The sequence below is a fragment of the Pelophylax lessonae genome, assembly GCF_965119305.1.
Source record: "Pelophylax lessonae genome assembly, chromosome: 2".
NCBI classification, from domain to species: Eukaryota; Metazoa; Chordata; class Amphibia; order Anura; family Ranidae; genus Pelophylax; species Pelophylax lessonae.
This window is the reverse complement of record NC_138769.1, coordinates 695,721,702-695,733,644: the sequence shown is the minus strand read 5'-3', so window position 1 is coordinate 695,733,644 and position 11,943 is coordinate 695,721,702. Positions and strand designations below refer to the sequence as shown.

Here is an 11,943-nt window from a genome sequence, read left to right as displayed (position 1 = left end):
GCATTTTATGGGCTGAAAAACGCTTAGGTGTGAACAGGGCCTTATAGCAGAAAGTACTTTTTTTTTTTTTTTTTTCGTCATAATTGTTTCTTTTTTTGTTTATAGCGCAAAAAAGAAAAAACGCATAGGTGATCAAACACCACAAAAAGAAAGCTCTATTTGTGGGGGAAAAAAGTCATCAATTTTATTTGGGTACAGCATCGCACGACCGCGCAAATGTCAGTTAAAGCAACACAGTGCCGTATTGCAAAAATGGCCTGGTCAGGAAGGGGCTGAAGTGGTTAACATGTGTGCAAAAAAAAAAAAATGAAAAAAAAAATAAATGTCCCATAGACAAGTTTGCATTCATTATTTTTCTGGACTACTTTCCATAGAGTCTCCTGTGCTACTTGTCACCCAGTCCCTTCTCCTTGCACCCAAGGCTCCCAGTCCATGCAGTATTCAGGGAGAGGCTCCCATAGACTTCCCATTCTCAGCCCTATTGTAGTCCCAGCTGAGAAGCAGAGAGTCAGATCCCAGGCAGAGCAGAGGTGTCGGGACTCCCTCCGCTCTTCTGGGTGGGAGGGGTCACGTGACTCTCTGCTGCCTTTTCTCCGCACAACTTTCCCTGGAGTTGTCAGATCTGCACGGAGAGGGTCAGGGGGACACCTGCACCGCGGGCTGCTCTATGGGGACACCCCACCAGGGAGACATGATCCAGCCTGTCCTGCTGGGATCCTCGCTCTGAGCTCTGTCTGCACACATCTGGTAAGATCACATCTCCTGATTCATGGATTAGGGACTCCTTACAGACTTTTCTGCTCCAAGAAAAAAAGAAATGGCAGTTGCAGCTCTTGTGCCATACACAGCCTAAGCTGCTGGGGAACTACAAATCCCAGGATATCCTGACAGCCAGCTGTACCCGATGTTCTCTTTTTGTTATTGTTTAATCTTGCTGAGAACTATGTATCCTTTCTGGAAATATAGAAGTTTTGAATGGCTTTCCGTTGTTGACTAATATATTAGGATAAAGTTCATTTTTAGGGACTGTCCTTCTTTTGGGGACAAAATACTATAATAATAATTTTAATCATAGTATTATTATTATTATTAATAATAATATTAATAATAATAATAATAATAAAAAATCCCCATCTGTTCCTCACTTTTGATGTATAGCGATCTATAAAAGTTTATTGCAGACTTTTTTCTGCTCTGAAGATCCAATAAATTATAAAATGAAAGGTTACACTTCTTCTTGTACTATAGACAAGCATAAACTGTTGAGGAACTACAAGTCCCAGAATGTCCTGACATCTCTTTGCCAACTGTACTGTACTCCAAGATTTAATTGAATTAGAAAGTAATGGGTAAGGTTACAGCTCTTGTACTATGAGCCACCTAAATTGTTGGGGGAACCAGAAGTTCCAGGATGTCCTGACATCTCTTGTCCCTGGATTTAATCTTGACAAACCCCTTATAGCAGCTCCTGTGCTTTAGGCAGCATAGGCTGCTGGGGAACTACAAGTCTCAGGATATCCTGACAGCCAGCTGTACCCGATGTTCTCTTTTTGTTATTGTTTAATCTTGCTGAGAACTATGTATCCTTTCTGGAAATATAGAAGCTTTGAATGACATCCTGTTGTTGACTAATATATTAGGATAAAGTTCATTAAGGGACTGTCCTTATTTTGGGACAAAATACTATGATAATAATAATAATAATAATAATAATAATAATAATAATAATAATAATAAAACCCCATCTGTTCCTCACTTTTGATGTATAGAGATCTATAAAAGTTTATTGCAGACTTTTTTTCTCCCCAAAGATCCAACACATTATAAAATTAAAAGTTACAGTTCTTGTACTATAGACAGGCATAAATTGTTGAGGAACTACAAGTCCCAGAATGTCCTGACATCTCTTTGCCAACTGTACTCTACTCCAAGATTTCATTGAATTAAAAAGTAATGGGTAAGGTTACAGCTCTTGTACTATGAGCCACCTAAACTGTTGGGGGAACCAGAAGTCCCAGGATGTCCTGACATCTCTTGTCCCTAAGATTTAATCCTGACAAGTCCCTTATAGCAGCTCCTGTGCTTTAGGCAGCATAGGCTACTGGGGAACTACAAGTCCCAGAATACCCTGACACCTTTAGTTCCTGCCAATAGTACCTGGTGTGAATTTTTTTTTTTTTTTATTATTGTTTGTCCCTGGATTTAATCTTGACAAGCTCTTTATAGCAGCTCCTGTGCTTTAGACAGCATAGGTTGCTGGGGGACTACAAGTCCCAGGGTGTCCTGACATCTCTTTGCCAACTGTACTCTACTCCAATATTTCATTGAATTAGAAAGTAATGGTAAGGTTACAGCTCTTGTACTATGAGCCACCTAAACTGTTGGGGGAACCAGAAGTCCCAGGATGTCCTGACATCTCTTGGCCCTCGGATTTAATCCTGACAAACCCACTTATAGCAGCTCCTGTGCTTTAGGCAGCATAGGCTGTTGGGGAACTACAAGTCCCAGGATATCCTGAAACCTTTAGTTCCTGACAATAGTACTTGGTGTGAAGTTTTTTTTATTGTTTGTCCCTGGATTTAATCTTGACAAGCTCTTTATAGCAGCTCCTGTGCTTTAGACAGCATAGGTTGCTGGGGAACTACAAGTCCCAGGATACCCTGACAGTTTGTGTAATTGTCAGTCGTACCTGGTGTGAAGTTTTTTTTTGTTATTATTGTTTGTCCCTGGTGAACCCTTTATATCCCTTCTGGATCACAGACTTTTTCTGCTCCAACAGCTCAATCAATTAAAAAAATGGCAAGGTTACAGATTTTGTATTATCAGCAGCCTAAACTGTTGAGGGAACTACAAGTCCCAGGATATCCTCACACCTTTTATTTTTTGCCAACTGTACCTGGTGTGAAGTTTTTTTATTGTTTGTCCCTAGATTTAATCTTGAGAAGCCCTTCATGGCAGCTCCTATGCCTTACACAGTCTAGGCTGCTGAGGAACTACAAGTCCCAGGATACCCTGACAGTTTGTGTAATTATCAGTTGTAGCTGGTATGAAGTTTTTTTTTATTGTTTGTCACTGGTGAGATCCTTATATCCCTTCTGGACTATAGAAATTATTGGTATACCTTTGGCTTAATATATTAATAAAGGACAGCGCTTATTTTGAGGGAATGTCCCTATTTTGGGACCAGGACTCCTCTGTCCCTCAGTTCTGATTTATACACATCTGTAGAAGTTCATTATAGACTTGTTCTGCTCCAAGAGTTAATAGAAATAAATAACTGGCAAGGTTACAGTTCTTGTACCATAACCAGCCTAAACTGTTGGGGGAACTACAAGTCCCAGGATACCCCGTCATGTTGTGTAATTATCAGTTGTAGCTGGTGTGAAGTTTCTTTCTATTGTTTGGACGTGAATTTACTTTTGGTGAGCACTTTATATCCCTTCTGGATTACAGACTTTTTCTGCCCCAAGAGTTCAATCAATTAAAAAATAATGGCAAGGTTACAGCTCTTGTATTATCAGCAGCCTAAACTGTTGAGGGAACTACAAGTCCCAGGAAATCCTGACACCTTTAGTTCTTGCCAACTGTACATGGTGTGAAGTTTTTTGTATTGTTTGTCCCTGGATTTAATCTTGAGAAGCCCTTTTTAGCAGCTCCTATGCCTTACACAGTCTAGGCTGCTGAGAGGAACTACAAGTCCCAGCATACTCTGACAGTTTGTGTAATTATCAGTTGTAGCTGATATGACCTTTTTTTATTGTTTGTCCCTGGTGAGCTCCTTATATCCCTTCTAGAATATAGAAATTCTTGGCATCCCTTTGACTTAATATATTAATGAAGGACAGCGCTTATTTGAAGGGACTGTCCCTATTTTGGGACCGGGACCCCTCTGTCCCTCACTTCTGATGTATACACATCTGTAGAAGTTCATAATAGACTTGTTCTGCTCCAAGATTGGAGGGGCTGTCCCTGTTTTGGGACCAGGACCCCTCTGTCCCTCAGTTCTGATGTATATACATCTGTAGAAGTTCATTATAAACTTGTTCTGCTCCAAGATTGAAGGGACTGTCCCTATTTTGGGACCAGGACCCCTCTGTCCCTCAGTTCTGATGTATATACATCTGTAGAAGTTCATTATAGAATTGTTCTGCTCCAAGATAGGAGGGACTGTCCCTATTTTGGGACCAGGACTCCTCTGCCCCTCAGTTCTGATGTATACACATCTGCAAAGTTCATTATAGACTTGTTCTGCTCCAGGATTGGAGGGACTGTCCCTATTTTGGGACCAGGACCCCTCTGTTTCTCAGTTCTGATGTATACACATCTGTAGAAGTTCATTATAGACTTGTAATGCTCCAAGAGTTAATTGAAATAAATAACTGGCAAGGTTACAGTTCTTGTACCATAACCAGCCTTAACTGTTGGGGGAACTACAAGTCCCAGGATATCCTGACAGCTTTTGGTATTGCCAGCTGTTCCTGATGTGAAGCTTTTAACGTTTGTCTCTGGATTTAATCTTAACGACCCCTTCATATCCCTTCTGGATTATAGAAATTCTTGGCCTAATTTATTATAGGACGGAGCTCATTTAAAGGCAATGTGCTGCTTTTGGGACAAAATCCCCCCCCCCCCCCCCCTCCCCGTCTCCTATTTCTGATGTATACACATCTGTATACATTCATTACAGAATTTTCTGCTCCAAGCAATAAAAAAAATAATTAAAAAATAAATGGTAAGCTCTTACACTATAGACAGCCTAAACCTCTGGGGAACTACAAGTCTCAGGGTATCCTGAAAGCTTTTGTTATTGCCAGCTGTTCCTGATGTGAAGTTTTTTATTGTTTCCCCATGGATTTACTCTTGTTGAACACTAAGTATCTGGATTATGTAAATTCTTGGCATTTACTAACATCCCATTGACTAATATACTAATAAAGTACAGAGCTCTTTTGGAGGGACTGCCACTTTTTTGGGACAAAATCCCCTCTGTCCTTCAGTCCTGATGTATAGCGATCCAGAAAAGATCATGATGTGACGTTTTTAATGACTGTCCCTGGATTTAATCTTGAGGACCAGTAAGTATCCATTCTGGATTATAGAAATTCTTGGCATTTAATGACATCTCTTTGACTAATATATTAATAAAAGGCGGAGCTCATTTGGAGGGACTGTCCTTCTTTTGGGACCAAATCCCCTCTGTCCTTCAGTCCTGATGTATAGAGATCCAGAAAAGTTCATCATGTGAACGTATTAGTGATTGTCCCTAGGTTTAGTCTTGATGAGCAAATGTATTCTTTCTGGATTAAAGAATTCTTGGCATTTAACCTTGTAAAACAGCCCATTCAGTTTAAAATAAAAATGAAGGGTCAAAAATGTGTGTATACTGTATATATATGTTCCTCCAACTGGCACCAATGATGAGGCGCCATTCCTCCCACTGACACCATTGATGGGGCACTATTGCTCCTGCTAAGACTAATGATGGGGCACTATTCTACCCACTGACACCATCGATGGGGCACTATTGCTCCTGCTAAGACTAATGATGGGGCACTATTCTACCCACTGACACCATCGATGGGGCGCCATTGCTCCTGCTAAGACCAATGATGGGGCTCTATTCCACCCACAGACACCCTAGATGGGTTCACTATTGCTCATGCTAAGACTAATGATGGGGCTCTATTCAACCCACTGACACCATCGATGGAGCACTATTGCTCATGCTAAGACCAATGATGGGGCACTATTCCACCCACTGGCACCATCAATTGGGCACTATTCCTCCCATTGATACCAACAATGGGCCACTTTTCCTCCAGCTAAAACCTACAATGGGGCACTATTGCCCCTGTTAAGACCAAGATTGCTCCCACTGATAGCAAGGCATTTTCTACTCACACTGGCCACAATCTGGCCCCTCTAAAGCCTGAAGGATAGTAAACTGGCCCTTTGTTTAAAAAGTTTGGAGACCACTGATCTACACAAATGAGAAATATTTGCTTTCTAAAGTGTTACATTACACTTTGATCCAGTCGCTACATTATTGCGAATGTTGTTTTGAAAAACGAGTATAAAGAAAAAGTCATGGTGGATAAAAGCATTTATAGGGTTAATCCAGGGCTTGGAGTACATATGAATTCTTCCAGGTCTGTATAACTGGGGGCATGGCTGGGGGTCGGGGTTAGGCGTCCTTTGTATACTTTTTGTTACAAGGCTTCCCTCTTTGTTATCTCAGAAAGTTGGAAAGTATGCAGAAATGATTTCTATTTTGCATTTGCTATAACTAAAGCATATGGACAGTATTCTGTACTCCTACTTCTGGACCTTTCTGCTGCCTTTGATACAGTTGACCATCCCCTCCTCCTCAAAAAACTCCATGCCTTTGGTCTCCGTGACTGTACTCTTCACTGGTTATCTTCCTACTTATCCAACCGCACCTTTAGTGTTACTTACAATTCTACTTCCTCCTCTCCTCTTCCCTTCTCTGTTGGGGTCCCCCAAGGTTCTGTTCTTGGACCCCTCGTTTTTTCAATCTACACCTCCTCTCTGGGTCAGTTGATAGCCTCCCACGGCTTCCAATACCATCTCTAAGCTGACGATACCCAAATCCATCTATCCACCCCTCAGATCATTCCCTCAGTCTCCTCACATATCACTAATTTACTATCAGATATATTAGTCTGGATGTCTCATCACTTCCTCAAACTCAATCCATCCAAAACCGAGCTTATCCTTTTCCTCCACCACGTGCCCCTTCCCCCGATTTCACCGTCAATATCGATGGCATTACTATCAGCCCATCCCCGCATGCCAAGGTCCTAGGTGTTGTCCTGGACTCTGAACTCTCCTTCAAACCCCACATCCAATCGCTGTCCAAATCTTGCCGCCTCAACCTCCGCAACATCTCCAAAATACGCCCCTTTCTAACCAAAGACACAACAAAACTCCTAGTTCACTCCCTGGTCATCTCGCGCCTCGACTACTGCAACTCCCTTCTCATTGGCTTACCTCTACACAGGCTATCCCCCCTTCAATGCATCATGAATGCTGCCGCCAGACTCATCTACCTCACCAATCGCTCAGTGTCCACCGCTCCTCTCTGTCAAGCCCTCCACTGGCTTCCGCTCACCCAACAAATTAAATTCAAAATACTTACAACATCGTACAAAGCAATCCACAGCTTAGCCCCCAGCTACATCACCAGCCTCATCTCAAAATATCAACCTAATCGCTCTCTTCGTTCCTCTCAAAACCTCCTGCTCTCTATCTCCCTCGTCACCTCTTCCCATACTCGCCTCCAGGACTTTTCCAGAGCCTCTCCAATCCTATGGAACTCCTTACCCTTATCTGTCCGATTATCTCCTACTCTATTAGCTTTTAGGCGATCTCTGAAAACCCTCCTTTTCAGAGAAGCCTATCCTACCAACACCTAACAAATGTACTTCAATTTTCTCCATCAACCCATCCCCCATGGTTATTGCCTTTTGTTTCACTTGACCCTCCCTTCTAGATTGTAAGCTTTAAGGAGCAGGGCCCCCTAGTTCCTCCTGTTTTGAATTGTATTGTAACTATATTGTCTTCCCTCACATTGTAAAGCGCAGCGCAAACTGTTGGCGCTATATAAATCCTGTATAATAATAATAATGTATAACTTACAACTGAATGACCCAAGCGCTCACGACAATGGGAATATTAGGTGTGCTTCTCTTCTCAGATGGGGGAACCTCCGAAGACTAAAAGAAAGGAGGTGCAAGAACCTAGTGCATTACCCTTGGACACCTTTAAAATATATATTAACCACCTTAGCGGTATCCCCGAGCGTGACTCTGGGTGGATTTTCTATGCTATTATCGGTATCCCCGAGTCACGCTCGGGGTGGATGGGCAGAGCGCGCAGCGGTGTCTTACCTTCTCCTGGCGATCCAGCGATGATCTCCCATTGCTGTGATCGCCAGCCGAGATCCCCGCCGCTCGTCCGTCCTCCGTCGGTGTGATGACTTCCTAGTTCCGTTCCCTGCAGCAGCAATGCTGCATGGGAGCGGAACTAGGGAGGGAGATTCAAACGTTGAACGTTGCACAAAACACAAACACACACATAACATTTATATTATATTGTTGCAGATTTATTAAAAAAGAAAAACTGAAATATCACATGGTCCTAAGTATTCAGACCCTTTGCTCAGTATTTAGTAGAACCCCCCTTTTGATCTAATACAGCCAGGAGTCTTTTTGGGAAAGATGCAACAAGTCTTTCACACCTGTATTTGGGGATCCTCTGCCATTCCTCCTTGCAGATCCTCTACAGTTCTGTCAGGTTGGATGGTAAACGTTGGTGGACAGCCATTTTTAGGTCTCTCCAGAGATGCTCAATTGGGTTTAAGTCAGGGCTCTGGCTGGGCCATTCAAGAACAGTCACGGAGTTGTTGTGAAGCCACTCCTTCGTTATTTTAGCTGTGTGCTTAGGGTCATTGTCTTGTTGGAAGGTAAACCTTCGGCCCAGTCTGAGGTCCAGAGCACTCTGGAGAAGGTTTTTGTCCAGGATATCCCTGTACTTGGCCGCATTCATCTTTCCCTCGATTGCAACCAGTCGTCCTGTCCCTGCAGCTGAAAAACACCCCCACAGCATGATGCTGCCACCACCATGCTTCACTGTTGGGACTGTATTGGACAGGTGATGAGCAGTGCCTGATTTTCTCCACACATACCGCTTAGAATTAAGGCCAAAAAGTTCTATTTTGGTCTCATCAGACCAGAGAATCTTATTTCTCACCATCTTGGAGTCCTTTAGGTGTTTTTTAGCAAACTCCATGCGGGCTTTCATGTGTCTTACACTGAGGAGAGGCTTCCGTCGGGCCACTCTGCCATAAAGCCCCGACTGGTGGAGGGCTGCAGTGATGGTTGACTTTCTACAACTTTCTCCCATCTCCTGACTGCATCTCTTGAGCTCAGCCACAGTGATCTTTGGGTTCTGCTTTACCTCTCTCACCAAGGCTCTTCTCCCCCGATAGCTCAGTTTGGCCGGACGGCCAGCTCTAGGAAGGGTTCTGGTCGTCCCAAACGTCTTCCATTTGAGGATTATGGAGGCCACTGTGCTCTTAGGAACCTTAAGTGCAGCAGAAATCTTTTTGTAACCTTGGCCAGATGTGTGCCTTGCCACAATTCTGTCTCTGAGCTCTTCAGGCAGTTCCTTTGACCTCATGATTCTCATTTGCTCTGACATGCATTGTGATCTGGAAGGTCTTATATAGACAGGTGTGTGGCTTTCCTAATCAAGTCCAATCAGTATAATCAAACACAGCTGGACTCAAATGAAGGTGTAGAACCATCTCAAGGATGATCAGAAGAAATGGAAAGCACCTGAGTTAAATATATGAGTGTCACAGCAAAGGGTCTGAATACTTAGGACCATGTGATATTTCAGTTTTTCTTTTTTAATAAATCTGCAACAATGTCAACAATTCTGTGTTTTTCTGTCAGTATGGGGTGCTATGTGTACATTCATGAGGAAGAAGAATGAACCTAAATGATTTTAGCAAATGGCTGCAATATAACAAAGAGTGAAATATTTAAGGGGGTCTGAATACTTTCCGTACCCACTGTATATATATATATATATATATATATTATATTATATTATATAATAAAATTATATTATTGATTAGATTATAATTCATGCGTTTGTGTTTCAAATTTATCACATCTGGGATGTCTACTAGAGTCTTGTTTTGGTCAGGTTTAAGTCAGTAATTACTAAGAATTGTAGGCCTATAATACATAACGCCAAATTTCCATTAAAAAAATTGTACTGCTTTTGGTACAGAATTCCTGACATAATCATACCGCCAGGGAGGTTAAAATGGCAAAAACATACTCACAAACATCAAGAGTAAAAATCGCATAAAATGAGTCCACCTTGATGTGGAAAGGACATGTCCCTATAGTAGGACCGATGCCGTGTTTCGGGAGGCACGCTCCCTTCCTCAAAGCTGGTCCATCATTCTCCAGGCCCAAATTTATACTGAATGTGCTAGCACAAATCCCGCCCCCTCCTCCGTGTACACTGGGCGGGACCATATAGTATCCATGTCAGCATCCATACTATATGGCCCTTTCCACATTAAGTTGGACTCATTTTATGCAACTTTTGCTCTTCATGTTTGTGAGGATGTTTTTTGCATTTTAATAAATATTTTAAAGGTGTACAGGGGTACTGCACTAGGTGCTTGCGCCTCCTTTATTTTATATTTTTAGTACGTATAACCAAACATTTTTTTCATATAGATTTGAATAGAGGAAGGAGGGGGTACAGTATAACTAAAGGCAAAACATTATTTTTTTAGTTTTTAGATAGAGTGGAGAGGGAATAGAACCCCTGTCAGGTTTTTATTGCTGTCTGTGCCCTGGTTAGGGAGATTCATGCCCCATACACACGTGCAGATTATCTGCAGACTTTTGTCTGCAGACTTACCTTTTCTATGTAGTGCAAGGGCCTGCCGGATTGCATACAAATTGAAAGTGTTTAGGTTTGACCTCATATTATATGGTTTTGGTAAGTCTGCAGACAAAAGTCTGCAGATAATCTGCACGTGTGTATGGGGCATAACCCTCTCTATGGTATTTGCCATTATCATTGAAGGTGGAAGTAAAAGAAAACTCCACACTTTGGGTTTTTCCCAGAACAGTAATAGAGGGGAAATCTTCCAATGGGGACCTGAGGGATTCTCTTATTTCCAGGCATTTCTTCTCATTTATATAACAAAAAACTATCAGCGGAAAACCAAATATGTGATATAACACTCAAAATAAGTAAAAACACTGTGCATGAATAATGTACTGAAAAAGTGCTTGAATATCACTGTGCATAAAACAAATATAGCCGGCAGCAAACACCAATCGTGTTCACATCCCACAATACATCAAAATAAATACAAAAAATGTGCTGCGCCAGACGTGCACCAATGAACATAAATGATGTTAATATAATCAATATCTGAAGTCCATACAAGCTGTGATTGTGCTCAAAATCCAATAAATGTGCATTAGTGTCCAAGTGTCCAAATCAGAAATGCAATCTGGTGAAAAGTGCACACCAATCTGTTAAATCCCTCCACCTGCTAGATTGGCCTCTCACCTCCAAACAGGACCCAGACGGGCCAGCAAAAGCATGTACTGAGGATATCAGACTCCTGGAAAGACACTCCAGCCTCTCACCTCCGGAGGTCTCAAGACACGGGACATGCGATGCAAAATATAAAAGGGAAAATATAGTGCTCTCCGTTTCAACAATCAGGCGTTATTGAGGAAAATAGAAGTTTACTCACATGTACAGGGCACTTCACCGTGCCTGCTGTTATGGCAATAGTAATAGCGAGAGATGTTCGGCGTCGGTCACGCAAGCTCCGCCCCCCTAATACGCGTTACGACGAGCGTATGGCTCCAACGTCTTCCTCGGTAGGGGTGGCTTGTGCGTGCCAAGCCTCTCTTTAAATAAGTATGCCTAGAGGTGGATTGGTTAGTGGACCTCTGCTCCTCCCATTGTTCCTAGCACTACACTAGACACCAGAACCGAAGATACAGGCACTTCCTCTTCGGTGTCACTGGTTAATAATGCTAATGGGGCAGTTTTATTTTGAGCACAATCACAGCTTGTATGGACTTCAGATATTGATTATATTAACATCATTTATGTTTATTAGTGCACGTCTGGCGCAGCACATTTTTTGTATTTATTTCTTCTCACTTCTTGTTTTGGCTATGGGACAGGATATGAAGGGACAGGACGTGAAGGGACAGAACATGAAGGGACTGGACATGAAGGGACAGGAAATGAAGGGACAGGAAGTGAAGAGACAGGATGTGAAGGGACAGGATGTGAAGGGACAGGATGTGAAGGGACAGGAAGTGAAGGGACAGGACGTGAAGGGACAGGACGTAAAGGGAC

General features: G+C 42.4%; 1 protein-coding gene across 1 annotated transcript in view; it reads left to right on the top strand.

Annotated features, from left to right (window-relative positions):
* Positions 1 to 512: 512 nt before the first annotated feature.
* Positions 513 to 11,943, top strand: part of PRSS23 (serine protease 23) — a 98,821-nt gene continuing 87,390 nt past the window's right edge. The window contains exon 1 of the mRNA XM_082245905.1: positions 513 to 747. The gene's annotated coding sequence lies outside the window, so the exon portion shown is untranslated. The remainder of the gene's footprint in view (positions 748 to 11,943) is intronic.